The sequence below is a fragment of the Eurytemora carolleeae genome, unplaced genomic scaffold, assembly GCF_000591075.1.
Source record: "Eurytemora carolleeae unplaced genomic scaffold, Eaff_2.0 scaffold836, whole genome shotgun sequence".
NCBI classification, from domain to species: domain Eukaryota; kingdom Metazoa; phylum Arthropoda; class Copepoda; order Calanoida; family Temoridae; genus Eurytemora; species Eurytemora carolleeae.
This window is the reverse complement of record NW_019397983.1, coordinates 147,340-156,520: the sequence shown is the minus strand read 5'-3', so window position 1 is coordinate 156,520 and position 9,181 is coordinate 147,340. Positions and strand designations below refer to the sequence as shown.

At 29.1% G+C, this 9,181-nt stretch overlaps 1 long non-coding RNA gene across 1 annotated transcript; it reads left to right on the top strand.

The window, feature by feature from the left end:
- Nucleotides 1-1,890: 1,890 nt before the first annotated feature.
- LOC111716521 (uncharacterized) lies at nucleotides 1,891-5,972 on the top strand. Its single transcript, XR_002768516.1, has 5 exons — nucleotides 1,891-1,995; nucleotides 2,364-2,419; nucleotides 2,735-2,807; nucleotides 4,372-4,457; nucleotides 5,913-5,972. It is a non-coding gene; the product is annotated as an uncharacterized LOC111716521 (long non-coding RNA).
- The last annotated feature ends 3,209 nt before the right edge of the window (nucleotides 5,973-9,181 follow it).

The window sequence follows — 9,181 nt, the reverse complement described above, 5'->3', positions numbered from 1 at the left end:
TACTTAAATGTTAAGACCCCGAAATGGAAACTCGGGAGTTTCATTCAGCGATACTCTTTTAAATTTCGGGCTCTGGACGTTCTGTATCATACTTACATTACTGTACTTAGTATACTGTGCTATACATACTGTACTGTACTTAACGTACTGAACATTTTATAAAAAAAATCTCGAACTCAACAAAATGAAAAAAATCTACCTTTATCCAAAATTAGCAGAATCATCTTTAAAAGTAGGTGTAAAAGTACAACTTTTAATTCTCATGCACCCCTGACTATCTAAGATGAACAAACTTGAAACCGCTTTCTTTGAAAAAAAGTTTTCGGAAATACATTTTGGCACTAAAAAGTCCTGTGGGAAAAAAGTCCTTGAAATAAAAAGTCCCTGGAAATAAAGTCCTACCATTTTGAGACTTTATTATTGGACTTTTTTCTAGTTCCAGTATCAGCATGATTTTATATAAAAAAGTCCCCGGAAAAAAGTCCTTTTATATTGAAAAATGGATGGGAATAAAGGATGTTTACAACTTTACAACCATGGGAAAAAAGAGGCTTGATAATAAAACACCCCTGGCTATATTGAATATGCAGATGCATATAGGAGAAAAGTCCTTTTTTATGAAAACGTCTCAGACTTGACCTCATTTTTACAAGACTTAGAACTTTTTTTCTTGGTTTTTTTCTTCGGATTTATTTTCCTCATTACTTTAATTCCTGTGATCTTATTTCCTGAGACTTTATTGGCAGCCCCCATATTATTTTAGGAAAAAAGTCCCAGGAATCTAAAACTTAGGACTTTATTTCCAATGATATTTTGTCCTATGACTTACCAAAATTAGGACTTTCTTGCATAGATTCGAATGAACTACCCCAGCAGAATATCTGGGACACATCTCAAAATCTTTATATTTTGATGAATAACGTTTATCCAGACTGCTATGCAAAGTTGTATCAGCTTTCTAAACACCTTGGCACTTAATTTTACCTTTTTTTGCAGCTCTAAACATGTGTACATATTGAAATTGTGAGCACTTCTTTTTAGCTTCAGTTTTTAAGAAGTAATTGAGTGAGGGCTTGTAACCAAACCTTATAATTATAATTATAATTCAATGTGTACTGTTTAGATCTGAAGGGATTATGATACAAAGTTTAACTTTTTCAAGGAACTGTAAGCGTAATTTCAAGTGACCCTCCAAGTAAAGATGCCCGATTACAACTGTATCACCTTAAAAGCTTCTTCTGATCAAGTATGAATTATATATCGATGTTTTTGTTAATTTAAACTGTTAATTTTTATTTGCGTGTTCTCTTCAAAATTGACTTGCGCATTTCTTAATTTTAAAAAGCAACGGAGAAATTCACTTTATGCGTCAGCAAAATGACGTGATTTTTTACATTTTTGGTCAGATAAAGGTGTTCAGGGTAGCATTGTAAATCGGGAACTTCTATCTTTACATGGAGGGTCACTTAACATTATGTTAAAAGTTCCTTTAACTCTATGTGTTTAGTTAGTATACTTAGGATCAAAGAGAATCGATAAGTATAGAGCGGAATTAAGTAGAAAAAGTGTATAACCGCCATTTTGTTTTACTGTTGCCATACTGCAGGTGTACTTCACACATATGTGATAACTTTTAGGGCTCTGGAACATCTTTTTATAGAAAAAACATTTCTTGAAAATTATTAAATAATCTTTAAATCAATCTCTGACAACCTGTCATGCATTCCCGAGTTCATTTCAGCCTAAACTTTATTAGAAGAAGAGAATGTAACATATATGTTCAGGGATGATACTTCTTATTATGATATACTGCGTATAGTTTGTGAACATTCAGATGAATTGTACACTTTGAACTCAAATTCATACCGAGGGATAGTCTTATTTTCCTTTTCTCTTCTATTCTATGTTTAGTATGCAGAATGCTGGGGATCAGTATCAGATACTCCATTTGCAAATATTGCAGAACTTAAGTTGGCGCACACTATTACATCAGCGGTAAGAGTTTGCACAAATTACGGTGGTTCTAAACTGCAGAAAGAATTAAAACCATTACATTTTTCAAAGGCAAATATTCTATGAATCATTGATTTTACCGCCTTTTGATCAACATTACCGACCCATGATTCCCCAACAGTGGGATTTTACTGTCCCATCAGACAAGTAAATAAAATAACATCCCGCTCTATCAAGTTTTTGTAAAGGAATGCGCAAATTAATCTCTAAAGGTGGCAAAATTGTGTACAGCGACTTTTTCGGGAAATTAAAAGTTCTATTTAAATTAATTGATTAAATAAGTTTTACATAATTCGTTTACGTAATTTATTGGACCTCATGAAAAACCATCTCTAATGATATTTTTTTAGACAATATCTTTATTGGAACCGACGTTGTCCAGCTCTAACCAGTTCTCCTGTACAAGGTATGTACTGTAGACATTAAGCATCAATTTGCGCCTATCTATTTATATCAACCATTATTGACCATTTGGAACATTTGGAACATCACTTTTACAAATGAGGAATAAGGTTCCACTTCACTTACGGAATATTTCTTATTTAATAATTTCTTTAGGAAAATTTATTAATATGATTACGTAAAACACAATTTTTTTTAAAAGAGACGAAAACATTTTCAATATTACATAGGGAATTTTATATGTGACAATGGTTAATTTAATACGAATTCTTAGAACAATATACAATAGAAAAATATCTTTAAAATCTTACTTTTACAGATCTGAGAGTGGTGTTAAACCCTTAGCTATGTTATTTTCTTCATTTAGAATTGAGACCTGTTATCAAAATCAGGTAATTATAAATAACTTATTTTTATCATAACAAAAGAGTAATAAAACTTTCAAAGCAATTAAACATAATTAAACTAACTTTGGTTTACAATTATATAACTGTGGAATTACTGATGGCTATAGGTTTACAGTTCATTTCTAAACTTTAAGTTTTTTTGTACTTTTAAGAGGGTAGATTTAATCTGAGAAGTTTATCCTATTTTAAAATTGTATAATCAATATGTTTACCTTAAAACTTGCAATAAAGTTAAATTTTTACTCTGACCAAACATGCAAAAAAAAGATTGGTTTATTCAATTTGTAAATTGTCATGAAAATTAATTAAAGCTTTCAGACTCTTGTTAAACCTTTTGAAATTAAAAAAGAAACCTAAAATGTTTAAAAACGATACTCATCAATAAAGTCTATAAGGTTAGGTAATAATTATTAATTTCTTAAACTGTTTTTAACTTTCAATAATTTATTTAAATTAAGTTTTACAATATTTTTAAATATTTATATGATATTAGATGAAAATATTTTGAGATTTCTATATTTCTTGTTCTTCAATTTCTTCCAGTTCATACATCTTTCTATCATATTTTGGCTAATTTTGAAGAAAAAAAAAGAAATTAAAAGAAAGAACTATTTTTTGAGAATCTTGCTTTTTTCTGTATTTAATTGAACTAGCTGAGAGGATCTAGTGTTCTGTATTTAATTGAACTAGCTGAGAGGATCTAGTTTTCTGTATTTAATTTTCTGTATTTAATTGAACTAGCTGAGAGGATCTAGTTTTCTGTATTTAATTTAACTAGCTGAGAGGATCTAGTTTTCTGTATTTAATTGAACTAGCTGAGAGGATCTAGTTTTCTGTATTTAATTGAACTAGCTGAGAGGATCTAGTTTTCTGTATTTAATTGAAATAGCTGAGAGGATCTAGTTTTCTTACTTTGGAACTCAATATTGAATTGTTTACTCAAGAGTTGCATCTGACTAAGCGAAACACCAATTCCTAATAATTTTTTGGGGTAGGGGGGGGGAGAGTGATTGTCTCACCCCCCTCCCCTACCGGCCTGATCTCTAATATCAAGGAATTTCCCTTCCAATTTTTCCGGTTCAATTTTCTTTTTTCTTATTGCTTCTTGTTTCTTGTTTCTGCACTTTGAGGCCTCTCGAAATAGTTCTTTTGACATCGAGCTGTGGAGCAGGTAGGAGAAAGATAAGAAGAGATGCACCCCTTATGCAAAATGGGGAGTTGTAAGCCTTAAAGGCCATTTGAGAGTAATCTTCCACAGCAGTCATAGCTGGTCAAATAAAAAACCAGTATTGTTGTACAAGGCTTGTATACCCATCAGAGGTTAAACTTTTTATTTCAGCTGCACCAGGCTGAAGATAGTCTCTTGTTTTATTCAATGTACATTTGCTACTCCCCTGTAGGATACAACATGTGCAACTAAACGCAGGGCTCCCCTAAACTGTAAACAGGGGGTTCTAATAAGAGAGGTCCGTTCTTTGCTGAGGGCGGTAAGCAACTAGCTGTCCTATAACTGTTTAAATCAATAAAAGATAAGTTTTTTTTTCTTCAGGTTGATGACTGTTTTATGCTTCAAATTCTAGCTTCCTTGGTACTTGTGGTCATACAGATAACTCTGATAGGTTTATCTAACTACAGGTTTATACATGTTTTATACTAGATTCTATAGATTTACACAAATAGAACAGAATAGATTATAATAGAATAGAATAGAATAGATTTGAATAGAATAGAATAGAATAGAATAGAATAGAATAGAATAGAATAGAATAAAATAGAATAGAATAGAATAAATAGAATAGAATAGAATAGATTAGAATAGAATAGCATAGAATAGAATAGATTAGAATAGAATAGAATGGATAGAATAGAATAGAATAGAATAGAATAGATTATAATAGAATAGAATAGAATAGAATAGAATAAATAGAATAGAATAGAATAGAATAGAAATAGAATAGAATAGAATAGAATAGAATAGAATAGAATAGAATAGAATAGAATAGAATAGAATAGAATAGAATAGAATAGAATAGAATAGAATAGAATAGAATAGAATAGAATAGAATAGAATAGAATAGAATAGAATAGAATAGAATAGAATAGAATAGAATAGAATAGAATAGAATAGAATAGAATAGAATAGAATAGAATAGAATAGAATAGAATAGAATAGAATANCATTTTTAGAATGTCAAGTTGATAGTTAAGAGATCTTTCAAAGTTTCCAAGCTTTTTGAAAATGTTTTCAAAAGATGCAGGAAGAAGTTTATGTCACATGTGTATATTTATACATAAATATAGCTTGGTTAAAATCTACCAGATCATTAATCTTTAGAATCTTATACTTAAGAATAGAATATAATAGAATAGAATAGAATAGAAGAGAATAGAAGAGAAGAGAAGAGAAGAGAAGAGAAGAGAAGAGAATAGAATAGAATAGAATAGAATAGAAAAAAATGAACATAAGTTTTGGTTAAAGTTTAAAAGCCTGTTTTAAACAACAATATGTAGAGAAGTAATATAAACATTTTTTATGTTTTCTTTCAAATATTCAATTTCAAATCTAATGTTGAGAACCATTGAGTCAGACATTTAAAGATTCGTCTTCTCTCTCTCTCGACATTCATTCTTTTTATCCCTATATATTTCTGCTGGAGTTTTCGATAGTGTAGATGTTCGATCTTTCGAACTATATTTTAAATAAAGGATTTGAGCCTTTGCCACAAACTCAAATTTTCTAATTCCTATATCTTTGCAACCCAATGCCGTAGACCTTAGATATTTCAAACTATGAATTCTGGTAGGTCAAATAATCTATTATTGAAATATTAAAGGTTTGCACCATGAAGTTACTAAGATATAAGGATTAGAAAATTTTGAGTTTGTGACAAAGACTCAAATCCTTTGATAGAATTGGCTATTTTATTCAAATAAACTTATTTACGTAGCTTGGAAACCCAGCTTTAAACGGAAACTAAATTTTTCTTGTAACGTCAACCCATGGTAAACTTATATAAGGGTCGTTTGAAATTACGCGGTGCAGTCCCTTTAAAAAGCCACATATTTGCCATAATATCTCATTATTTTCAGTTCTCCTGTTGTTTACTGTTTGCTAATATTCTGTGTTCTAATCCTGATGTGTACTACAGGAAAGTCGAAAACTTTTTAATGTTCAAAGTAATTGAGTCTGCCACAAACTCAGATTTTTAAATTTATTTTTAATTCTTTGTAACCCAACATCGTAGACCTGAATAATTTCCAAAGATGTAATGCAAAGAAAGTTATTTCAAAAGTGTACGCATCTTTTGTACTGCAGTGTACTGTCTCTGGACGGTAATGTAAACACAAGACGGATGTTACAGCCTGACATGGGATCCATCTTTCACATACAAAAATCAATGAAATATTTTGGTCATAGAAAACTATTATGTGAATTATCAAAATTATCAAATTTAATGCTTTTAACCTCCTTGGATACTGAACACTGATGCATCTATTCTTGTTTACAAATTCCGCCCGAAGAGAACTGGTTTCAATATGTACGCAGAGTATACACGACCGCAATAAACTTTCCTTTTATTACACCCTTGGATATTTCAAACTCTGAAATCTGTTATATTAACCAATAATCTAAGTTTGAAATATCAAACGTTAACATCATCAAGTTGCAAGGATATAGGGATTAGAGAATTTGGGTTTGTGTTAAAGACTCAATTTCTAATTTACTCTCTCGTTTTTAACGAAACATAAAAGCATTGCCCTCCACTACTTGACCCACACTATATGTTTGACTGGATCTATTTCGGGTTTTGCATTTTCAATCAGAAATATAAGATTTCTGAATATCTGAGTTCAAAATCCAATTTTTATTTCAATTTCCAGAATTGCACAAACCGTTTCTCAACGAAATAAACTCTAATTTGTCAAAGTTTCAAAACTTTTTTTTAACATTTTAAGTTCTCCATTTTCAATTTGCATAATGGAAAAAGTTAAAAGTAATATTTAAAAAAAACTATAGTATTTAGTGTACTGAATATTCTTCTTAAACCCGGGTTTCCAAAAATAATTATTTTTGAATGATGAAGATCTGGAGTGACAGTTTTTTTCCCGGAATGTGCTCTATATGATAGTAATAAAAATATTTTAAAGCAATAAATCAGAAATGATGTGCCTTTAATAGGACATTATTTTATTATAAATATTCAAAGAATTTTAATCATAAATTTTAGAATTCTCAAGGTGAATGAAATCCTTATATAAAATATTTGAATAATATTTGGACTGGTGGGCAGGTTGCTTGTTCTGGCAGAAAGATCAGCTGTTAGGACAACCCTGTAAGTAGTATTCTAATATATTTTTTATTTTTTGACAGTTGTAAATAACTTTAATTGATTTTTATTAATCTAAATCGCGTTCAAACTGAAATTCATATTTACCAAAATTCCCAAGTTTTCAAAAACACTTATCAAATATTTTACTGAACAGTTTGACTTTGCAAATTTTTGTATTGCATACTTTTTAAGGTATTTAACCTATTTTACGTATTTTTTGGTAGCTATAACATTTGTTTACATCCTACATAATTAATTCAAAATAATTTTTTATTTTTACTTTTTTATTTGTCTTGATTTTCTTTAAAAATCGGGACATCTTTGAATAAGTTATTTTAAACCCAAAGTTTAAGATTTTTTCCATAAATCATTCCGTCAAATGCTCTAGAATATTCTCAATCTTTAGATTACGTCCTATTTGCTGAAATTATATTCGTGCAAAATGCTATAGGATAGTGTACGGGGATTTAAGCTTAGATTGTTTGATATAACAGAATGATCTCAAATAAGTCATGGTTTGAAATATCTACGACATCAGGGTTTAGAAGATGATTACAGTTTGCGGCGAGTAATTAGCTTGTTTCTGATATTATTTTTGCTTGAAGTTTACTAATAAGGATCTGAAACATATCTTTTAAAACTTGTAATTCAAGTATTTCATATTTGTCCTGATTAAAGTTGGAATCCTGTTTTTTTAGCCATTCAGATTAGGGGTTAAACTTTAGGTCCTGGTCCTGTGAGTCTCAACTTTGGAAACCTTTTCCCCCCACTAAGTGTATTGGTTTGATCAAATTTATTACAAAAAAAGCTGTAAAAATCATTTGTAGGGGTCCTCATAAGACCCAAGGAAAGGTTTCTTAATTCCTATATCTGCAACCAATTTCGTCGACCTTTCATATTGAAAACTATGAATTCTATTAAATCAAATAATCTAAGTTAAGAAATATCAACGTTTAAACCATCAGAGTCTAAAACTAAAGAATGCGCAAATTTTAAGTTCGAGGTTAAAAGTTCTGTAAAATAATGAATAGCTACTTAAATATTAAACTTTCTCAATTTTAAATTTGAATTTCCCGGGAAAATCNTAGAATAAATAGTGAATATATTTAGAATGAATAGTGAATTTATTTAGAATAAATAGTGAATATATTTAGAATGAATAGTGAATATATTTAGAATAAATAGTGAATATATTTAGAATGAATAGGGAATACATTTAGAATGAATATTGAATTTATTTAGAATAAATAGTGAATATATTTAGAATGAATAATGAATATATTTAGAAGTGAATATATGCAGGATGAATAGTGAATATATTTAGAATGAATAGTGAATATATCTAGAATGAATAATGAATATATGTAGGATGAATAATGGATATTTGTAGAATGAATAGTGAATATATGTTGAAAAAATAGTGTATATATGCAGAATGAATAATGAATATATGTAGGATGAATAGTGAATATATTAAGCATGAACAGTGAATATATGTAGGATGAATAGTAAAAGGATGCAGATCAATAATGAGTATATTTAGAATGAATAGTGAATAAATTTAGAGTGAATAGTTGATATATGTAGTATGAATATTAAATAATTTAGGATGAATAGGGAATATATATCATGATGAATAGTAAATATATGCAGAATAAATAGTGAATATATGCAGGATAGATGGTGAAAATATTTAGAATGATTAGTGAATATATGTAAGATAAGAAATGAATATATGTAGGATGAATAGTGAAAATATGTAGAATGAATAGTGAATATATGTAAGATGAATAGTGAATAAATTTAGGATGAATAATGAATATATGTAGGATTTAATAGTGAATATATGTAGGATGAATGGTGAATATATGCAGGATGAATAGTGAATATATGTAAGATGAATAGTGAATAAATTTAGGTTGAATAGTGAATTTATGTAGAATTTAATTGTGAATATATGTAGGATGAATGGTGAATATATACAGGATGAATAGTGAATATATGTAAGATGAATAGTGAACAAATTTA